Raw genomic sequence first — 10,000 nt, 5'->3', positions numbered from 1 at the left:
CTTCAGTTGTTCCTTTGACGGGTTTCTTGAATCTGTGTTGAAGGTGTAAGCATAATGCAGTTACCTTCTTTGCTCTATGCCAGTCAGAAAAATATTCCAACCTTGGAAGAATTGCATTGCTCTCTTTAGTTTGAGTCTTCTGTGAAGAAACATTCTTGACCTCTGGATCATTTTCTTTTAAAATTATCTTCTCAGATGATAAATCAGCTCTAAAGGTAGGCTCCCAGAGGAAGTCTGGTCCATTCCACCATGAAGAATGGTTAATCAGATCTTTAACACAGAGACCACGTGAAGCAGCATCAGCAGGGTTTTGCACTGAATTTATATACTTCCATTCCACTGGAGAAGTGCGATCTCTGATGTATTGTATTCTGTTGGCCACAAACACATGAAGTCTTCTAGCATCATTCATAATATAACCAAGTACGACTTTGCTGTCAGTCCAGAAGAATTCCTTTATTACCCCATAATCCAACTCCTTTCTCAACATAGAACTGACTCTAACGGCTACAATTGCTGTAGTAAGTTCTAGTCTAGGAATAGTAATAGGTTTCAATGGGGTCACTCTGGATTTAGACATCACAAGTGCACAATGAACCTGTCCTTGTTCATTCAGTTGTCCTAGATATGAACACTGACCATAACCATCTTGGCTTGCATCGGAAAAATGGTGGAGTTCAACTAATTTCCCCTTCCCGAACTTATCAGGCTTATAGCATCTAGGGATCTTTAATTCCTTTAGTTGAATCAGATCATTTCTCCATCTTCTCCATTGCTGTTTTAAGTTGTCTAATATGTCATCATCCCAATCTACTCCATCTTGACACAGAGTTTGGAGTATCCTTTTCCCAATTAATATGAAGGGAGAAACCATGCCCATAGGGTCAAATATAGAACTTACAGTAGATAAAATACCTCTTCTTGTTATTGGTTTATCGCTGAGGTTAATTCTGAACTGAAATGCATCTGCTTCTATGCACCACTCTACACCTAATGTTCTTTTAATTGGCATGGCTTAATTAGTTGAATCTAGGTTTTTTAAACTGCTGGCCCTTTCATTTGAGTTTGTTGTTTCTAGGACCTCTTTGTGGTTTGACAAGAACTTGTGTAACTTAAAACCACCCCTTTAGCACAGGGCCTTGCTGTCCTTGATCAGAGATATAGCTTCAGCAACTGTTGGCACAGATGTTAACCCACTGCGTACGGGTGTCATGACATACATGACGTAGGAGCTTTGGCCTGACGACGGGCGTCATGACGTACATGACGTTCGGGGATTTTGGAATACTATGCTATTTTATTGTGCTATGAAAAAGGAATGAGTGATGATGGCTACTGCAGTCATAATTACTATAATTACCGTAATACCGTGCTAGCTTAACGTCCAAAACCACTTTTTCCTAGCACCAGCAGGAGAGAGAGCCTTGAATGGCACCCATCCACGGTCTCTAGCAAGCACTGTCTCTATAGAGCGATGGCACACACTAAGTTGATGAACCCTTGCTCAAAACTACCGCCGATGAAGGATGTGCAGGCAGAACGAGAAGAGGAAGGTGACTCAATCCATACCCAGTGTCTAAAATGTGCTCCTGTGCCAATATGGATGCCTTTCATTGTGGCACTCACAGTCACAAGCACAAGTTTCATTCCTCTTCTCTACCTCTTCTTGTTATCTTTATTGTAGGGGGTTATATGTTTCGTATTCGTTCATGACAGCATAAAAATATGAAAAAATAAAGTTGTCTTTTGTCCTCCCATAAAACAGCAATACTTCTATCACATTGAGTATAAAGGAAATAATGAGCTAATATGGATAATATACTACAATTTTAGTCAACTGCAGCACTGATAGAGCCTGTTATATGGCACATATAAGTCTCTAAACTCAATAAAACACACAAAAAATAAAACACAAAAACCGCTCTAGTTTTACAACGAATGACTGAAAGAGAGTGGGATGATTCAAATTAAATTGCTTCAAGCGGTCTCTCTCTAAAAATAAAACCTATTCTGGAGGTTGGGCAAGCAAATTTATCTCCGTCTGCAATGGGTTAATCCATAATCTACATAGAATCCATTTTTCACAAAGGTTGCAGCTTTCGATCCTTTTGGTCCTTTATAGTCATCAGCTGTAACCTTTAAGGCAAAATTAGCTACACTTGGAAATGATGTAGCTCCAAATAAATGCACTGTCATTCTATATTCTATTAAATTTGAATCCAGATCTCCTTTATTCCACCTAAGAAAGCGTAGTGAATTTCTGTGGTTAAGCCTTACCTTTACTTGGTGGAACATAGCTTCTATATCACATACAACTGCAGCATAATCTATTCTAAATCTACAAAGAACACCAATCAAATTATTTGTCAAGTCTGGACCTAGAAGTAAATTCTTGTTCAATGATTCGTTCTTATAAATGACACTGCAGTCGAAGACCACTCTAATCTTACCAGGTTTCTTTGGATATACTCCATGATGTGGAATATACCACACTTGTCTATCATTCAAAAATAGATCTTGATTAGGTACTTCTTCTGCATACCCTTTATTTATAACTTCATTCATAAACTGAACATAGTCCTGGTGATAATTCTTATTACTTTGTAACTTTCCTCTCAAGCTCATCAACCTAGGGATTGCTAACTCTTTACTGTTTGGAAGTTTGACCTCATCATCCCTAAGTGGGAGAGGCAATTCATAATATCCATCTCTTGTTGGTGAATTCCTTCTTTCATTTTTCTCAAGAAAATTCTGTCTTGATACGAGTAAGGAATATCTCTAATCTCCCTTTCATTGAAGTCAAATTTGCCAAGTTGTGCAGGGTTAATTATTTCCTTCACTTTAGTTTGAGGAGAGAAAGCCACATTTCTTTTCACCATTAATTGTAACCTTGTGGACCATCAATTTACTAGCTAAGGCTTGATCCGTGACATCATTTTGACACTTATCAATGACTTTATCTATGATACTCCAGCCTAACAATGTTTTTTTTTCTGGCATAGGGTTCGTCATCCTTTCCAAGATTCAATTCCCTTGGTTTAATAGCACGCATACAAGTCAAGCCAATTAAGAGTCCTATTTCGATGTTACTATCATATGCCATCAATTTTGGTGCTATTCTTTGTAGATGAGGCCATCCTTCTACACTTTCTGGCCTTGATATTTGATCCCTTTTTGCTGGAATATCTTCTCGTGAATATGTCGCTGGAAGTGACACATCTGTACATTCATTTATGCCACACACCACGAGTCCCTTATTTTTTGTACTTTCAACTGTTTCTTCTCCTAACACTTTGTGGCCCTTACTTCCTAATTTATTCAAAATGGATTCATTTATGAAACAGGCATCTGACTGTTCATCTAATAATGCATAAACTAAGAATCTGTTACAAACATTACTTTCATTATGTAACCACACTGGCACTATCAATGCATTTTTCATACACTCTGTGTGCTTTATCTTTACCTTATTGGAGACTATATCATTTTTGGGATCTTCACTAATCTTATCTGAGGTGATGTCCTCAGCTGTTGACCTTTTGTACAGAGTTACAGTTTTCTCAGCTTCCCTTTCTGATTCTTTTAAGTAAAGCTTCCCTTTCCTTGATTCTTTCAAGTGTAACCTCGTGAAGAGAAGTTGGATGACATCTTTACACACTGCACACATCTTTCTTTTTCTACATCTTTTTACGATATGGCCAAACTTTAAACAACCTCTACAAATAAATGACCTTTGGACATATTCCATTTTGTCTTTATTACTGAGTTCACCGAACTCTTTACATGAATCTAGATCATGTTCTCCCTTACAGTAGTGACAATGGAATTTCTTTCTTACATTTAGTCCTTTGTCATCTCTGTTTAGCCTTGATTCCTTTACCCCATTTGAGTTGGCCACTAACGTCTTTGTTCCAACTCTGCTAGTTTGCGATTTAGCTTCCTTCTTACTCTTTGGATCACCTACATCGGACGTTTGACTTGTTGACATCACTGCACAATAAGAAGAAATTGAATGGCAAGCTTTCTTTGCCTCTACCTCTATAAAATCACACAAAAAAAAAAAAAAAAAAAAAATGGCGGGTATCCTGAACCATTTACAAACCATCTATAGACTATGGAGTTCCATCTTTCTATTAGAGACGGAGTTAACTTTTGTAACATCTTGTTATTTTCTTGAGGGTCATCCAAGATATTGAGAAAATCAGATGTTTTCATTATCATTAAACAGTTCTTCAAGAAAGCTGAAAATTTCTGTAGTGCGTGACCATCATTTCTTAAAATCTTTAGCCACTCACTCAGTTTCTTCCTAAAGGCATTTGCTACAATGAATTTGTTACCATACCTATCCTTTGATATGCCTTTACCCTCACGAAAGCCTCTTCGTTGTGAATTCGTAGAAGTCCTCTTATTGCTTCTTTGGCTGCCCCACTAGTATATTTACCAAGATGGAAAAGTTTCTCAGCTGGCTTCGTTACACGTGATTCTATAAATATCTCAAAATTTAGAAGCCAGGTTGGAAACTCCAATAAATCACGACTGAAAACTTCTGGTTCTGGCCGTAGTAATTAATTTTTGTTTTTTGATGATAAAATATCAACCACTTCCTTTAATACATTAATGTCCACTAACGAACTTGTTATATCTTGTCTAGTTAATACATGTGGTTGTTTCAACTCTGATTCTGGTTCAAAACCTTTAGCTTGTGGGTTTAGCACTGGACTTTGTATGTAAGTATACTCTAATTTAGACACTTCTTTCTCTAATTCACCCATACTGGATGTATCATGGACATATATTTCCTGTTTACGTAAACTAGGTTTTACTTTCCTGTCTTCTATTTGATTGCTATCAAGTGAATCTAAATATTTATGAAGATGTAGTGTCTTACTTATATTATCTACTTCTTCATACTCAGGCAGTACTAACTTCTCATCTTCCATTGCATTTACAATATCCAATTCTGTTTGAGTGGCTACTAAATCTTTCATGACATTTTTTTTTTTTTTTTGTGATCCATTTCCCTTTCATGGAATTGAAGCTCAGTTTGCAGCTTAGCTAACCTTGTAAGTAACTGCTCCTTCTTATTAATGCTCTGAGAAGATCTGTTAGTAAACTGTGAGTGCCTTGATAATTTACTACATTGTGACTTTACTGATTTTGTCTCTTGCTTTAACTCATCCATTTTACTCTGAATTTGGTGCATGCAAGTTTCATGAACTTTTTCGTCATTGCTTAACTCCTGTGACAATTTCTCTTGTGAATTTGGATCTACTTCTATTAACAAAATAAAGGCAGTTACTACTTCATTAAACTGTGACACTGCTGCCTTTTTATGTATTCTAAGCTGATCCACATTTGTTACACTTTCTAGACTAAACATTATATCTGTAAGTGCCTTTCTCCATGCTTGCTTAGCTGCCAATAACCTTTTTGAAAGCTGTGTCATTTGATACTCACGTCCTTTCTCTGTTAAAACTCTTTGTCTAGCACCCTTCATTTCATCATTAGCCTCAGTTTGTTGAGGATGATCACTTCCAGCTTCTTCAGTGGCACTCATTTTGTCACTATTTATGTACCACTGACCTAATTAGAACTAATGACTAACATTAAACATACTTTTTCATCAGAAGTTCACGAGCTATCTGTGACTCTTGTAGAAGGAATAGATTCTTTGAAGAACGAAGATCTTTGCAGCAATTCAGCAGGTTACTTCTTTGTTGATTGTCGGAGTTCTCGTCGTGGACTCACTTCTTCATAGCCTTCGTAGTTCTTGACTTATCTTGTCAGGAGAATTCAATATGTGAGGGCTTGAATTTACTGGTGTGAGTAGTACTTGCATCAAATTCTTTGCCTTTGCTGCAGCTCCAATAGGCCTGGATTCAGCTGCTGCATCCGAGAGGAGTTATACTGATGGGCTTCCTAGGTATGAGCTATCCTGACTCATCTCGAAGCATGAGTTGTACTGGTGTATCTTCGAGGAATGAGTTTTACCATAGCACCCAAGAGGCGTGAGTTTTACTAAACCCAAGAGGCCTGAGTTTTACTGTAACAGAGGGCCAAGTCTTTTGGTGGGTTGTACAGGGAAAATCTTGTGGAAATTTTGTGGGTTTTATTGATTCTTCTATACAACTTGAATCTTCTTTCCCCTTCATTCCTATCCATATTGTTTATTCCCGTAAAACTGAAAATGTAAAGCATTCCTTTCTAATACAATTTAACATATTAATCTTATATTATATAACATAATCAATCAATTACAATAGATCTTGACACCATCATATATCAAATTTCTATTCCAGTATAAACATATATTGCAAGATTACATAAGTATAATAAGATAAATACCTCAGACACCTCACTTGGCTTCTCTGAGTCACAAAATGGCTTCCAATTGTTTTCATGCAAATAGTTATGCAGATTGCCTATAGGAGGCGTACATCAGAATACGATATAAGGGGGAACTAATCTATTTAATACATATTCCTATTGTTAGTACATATCATAATTATTAGGAACTTATAGTATCACATTTGAGTATAAATGTAGCCACATATTATATATATATATGTATATATGTATATATATATGTATATATATATATGTATATATATACATATGTATATATATATATACATATATATATATATATATCATATATATATATATATATATATATATATATATATATACATATATATATGTTTATAGATTTGTAGGTATTGTATATATACATATGTAAATGTATATATGTGTACATATAATTATATATATATATATATATATATATATATATATATATATATACATATATATATAATATATACATATGTATATGTCTGTGTGTGTGTGGGCGTGTGCGTGCGTGATTTTTCCCTTTATACGCAATTGCACATGGATCATATAGCCGTATTCTGCGACGCAAATCCAGAACCAACAAACCCACACCACTTGCACTCAGGCTTTCCTTTGTTCCACAGCTAGGAACTTAATTGTTATCAGTTATTCACGTTGTATATTCGTGGTTCATATAATAAGGTCGATTCTTATATACGATAATGTTAAGTATTGGGAATACGACTGTTTCATATAACGAATAAATCAGGAGTGTCTGACTAAAAAAACCTTAGTCAGTTCATGCAGTATAAAAAAATTATCTTTTTTTGGCAGACGACCAGTAAAGAAGCGACTGGGAATAGCAGGATTACGAGCGGTGAAAAATGCTGGAAATGGAACGAGGTCGGAGATGAGAGATGAGAATCTCGACAAGGAAAAAATGTATAATTAATTGTATTTAAGTAATTATTTACAAGGGTTTTTCATTAGACTGATTTTCCTTTTTTCTCGTATAATGCTTAGCAAAATGAAAGACTACATCTTAAGGAAAATTATTGATGTTATCTTCTAAATTTACACTTCACTTTATGTAATGTCTATAGACAACATTACATACAGTCTGGAAGCTTTGTTGACCAATATTAAGCTTTGTTAACTAATCCTATGCTCTTCTCTTAAATTTGTGATAATATTGTGCTGGTGGTGGAGGTAAGAAATATGATGTTAACACCAATGTTATGTGTCTGCTTGCTTAAAGGTCCTTCTGTGTGTGTTTTGCTTCTATTTCTCTATTCTTTCTCGATTACATTTGAAGAATGGCGGGATTCAGAGAAGAGATTCCCGCAAAGCTTGCCAATAAAGAAGTCAAAAGTGCATTTCTTGCGCGTCTAGTGTCGTTTCTCGCGTTCAGTTTGGCTCACTTTCAGACTGCGTTTAAGATGATTTATATCGCAGATTTTTCCATTTTCCGCAAGTGGAGTAGATATTGACGCACACGTATGCGGTAAGTGTTTAACTTTACATACATCTGCCACTCAAAGACTTGATACTTAAAGGCAATACTTTCGTGAGATCATAAAATGTGTCCTCTTAACTTTTTTTTTTTCTTGTTTGGACATATGCAGTTTTAGATCTGTTTATTAACTTCAGTATATGCATTGTGGTTTGAACATTCCAACGTTAGTGTAAGATGTTTCACACCAACATAACACCATCAGTTCAGTTATTGAATAATGTTAATATGTTGATAATCTCTCTTCATCTCGCACAGTTTATTTTAATTCTGTATTACTTATCTGAATAGTCCTTTAAAGAATGCTATATACACGATCATTTGATATTAATCACCAACTCAAAAACATACTTTCACACACATTTCAATGAAGAACTGAGCTTATTCCTTATCTTGTACTGTGGTAGTCAGGACTGTTCAGAAGTTGAATACGTTTAGGCAACGACAGAGTAAGTTTTTCAACAATTGGACTTTCATATTTTTAATCAATTACTATCGCAAATCTGTATATATAATAAATGAAATAGAATAAATAATAATAGATGAATAAAGATATATCTATAGCTGCATCAGAGCAAACGTAGAATTATGAGGAAAACACTAATTACTCTTTTTGTCACTAATTACCCTTTTGTCACCAATTAACAGCCCCCATAGCTCCTACAGCTGGCCCTCCCGCGGCGCCTGAATGGGGTTACAAGGGTGAAGGAGGTAAACATTACTATACCTCGCGCAAACGAGAGTTAAAACTGTAATACAGCAAATCCAAGAATTTATCTGTCATAACGTAATATAAATATTGACACATAACATTACGACTAAGAATACATAATCCCGACGGAAAAGAAAATGTTGTAATTAGATTAGTTAATTATAAAATGCTCATTCGCTCTCTTTGTCCTGCTAACAGGTCCCGAGAACTGGGCCACATTGTTCCCCAACTTCTGTGCTGGCAGCAGTCAGTCCCCAATCGCCCTGAATGGCCTCGAAGCCACTGCCACCAGTTCCTCCGATGCGTGGGTGCTGGAGAAATACGACACTGTCCCCGATGACATGAAGATCGAAAACAATGGACACTCAGGTATATAGATTTATCATTATTACTGTTATTATCATTACATGTCAGTACCAAGTGGCTGGTACCAAGACTATACATTAAACGCGTCTTTATGTATGACAACTAGTTTCACATTCTTCCAGCCAAGGTTGCGTGGACCATCACAGATGTCACACAGCTTCCCTCCGTGAGCGGTGGAAAGTTGGGCGGAAAATACACCTTCGCCCAGTTCCATTTCCACTGGGGCAGCATCAGCACACAGGGCTCGGAACATACCATCAATGGAATCGCGTGAGTTGATGTGCAGTTGTAGATGCCGAACCACTCAATGTATCAGTATACGCGATGATGGAGCTTAGCTAAATGATTTGACTCTGCCGAAGCTTGCATCGACAAGATGGTATGGTTCCTGATTCGCGATCGCGTATGAAGATGGTCTTGCTGTGTTGGGCATTATGCTCCTTGGCGGTCTGATTGACAATCCCGATTTAACACCAATCATCGACGGGCTCGCTACCATCAAAAATTCAGGTTTGGAACAATAAGTTCAGCAACTTTTTATGGTTGACAATATGTTATATGATACAAAATAGTCTTCTTAGGGTTGAAGCCCTACCTATGTTATTTACGACTGAATTCACTGTTGGTATTCAGGTGATGAAGAATACCTGGCAACGAAGTTCCCTCTGCAAGACCTCCTGCCAGCGAACACCAACACCTTCTACAGATACCAAGGTTCCTTGACAACTCCCACGTGTAACGAGATCGTGACTTGGACTGTCTTCCAAGACCCCATTACTATTTCTGAGAGTCAGGTCAGTGCAAACAAGAAGAGTAATCAGAGATACGTAGTAAATGATAAATGGGACAAAGCATGTAGGTAGTAATGATACGGATGATGGTGTTAATAGTAATGGAAATAAGAACTATAACGATGATTATGGTAAGCATAATTGTCGTAAAAATCAGGCCAAACTGCCTCCTTCTAATCTGTCTCTTTCTCGGTCAGCTTGAGCAATTCCGACAGCTTCTCGGGGACGACGGAGAGCACCACATTGAAGATAACTTCCGCCCAGTGCTCCCCCTCAATGACCGCA

At 36.8% G+C, this 10,000-nt stretch overlaps 1 pseudogene across 1 annotated transcript in view; it reads left to right on the top strand.

Annotated features, from left to right (window-relative positions):
- Positions 1-10,000, top strand: part of LOC122266656 (carbonic anhydrase 1-like) — a 13,821-nt pseudogene that overhangs the window by 2,970 nt on the left and 851 nt on the right. Inside the window, exons 2-8 of the transcript XR_015191621.1 lie at positions 7,168-7,275; positions 8,495-8,557; positions 8,757-8,927; positions 9,047-9,198; positions 9,263-9,434; positions 9,558-9,718; positions 9,913-10,000. The exon at positions 9,913-10,000 is cut by the window's right edge and continues 2 nt beyond it. The product of XR_015191621.1 is annotated as a carbonic anhydrase 1-like (transcript). The remainder of the gene's footprint in view (positions 1-7,167; positions 7,276-8,494; positions 8,558-8,756; positions 8,928-9,046; positions 9,199-9,262; positions 9,435-9,557; positions 9,719-9,912) is intronic.

Source organism: Penaeus japonicus, unplaced genomic scaffold (assembly GCF_977035675.1).
Source record: "Penaeus japonicus unplaced genomic scaffold, GWHDUDI00000001_assembly GWHDUDI00000014, whole genome shotgun sequence".
Lineage (NCBI taxonomy): Eukaryota > Metazoa > Arthropoda > Malacostraca > Decapoda > Penaeidae > Penaeus > Penaeus japonicus.
Note: the sequence above shows the minus strand (reverse complement) of the source record. Positions and strands in the feature narration are given on the sequence as shown.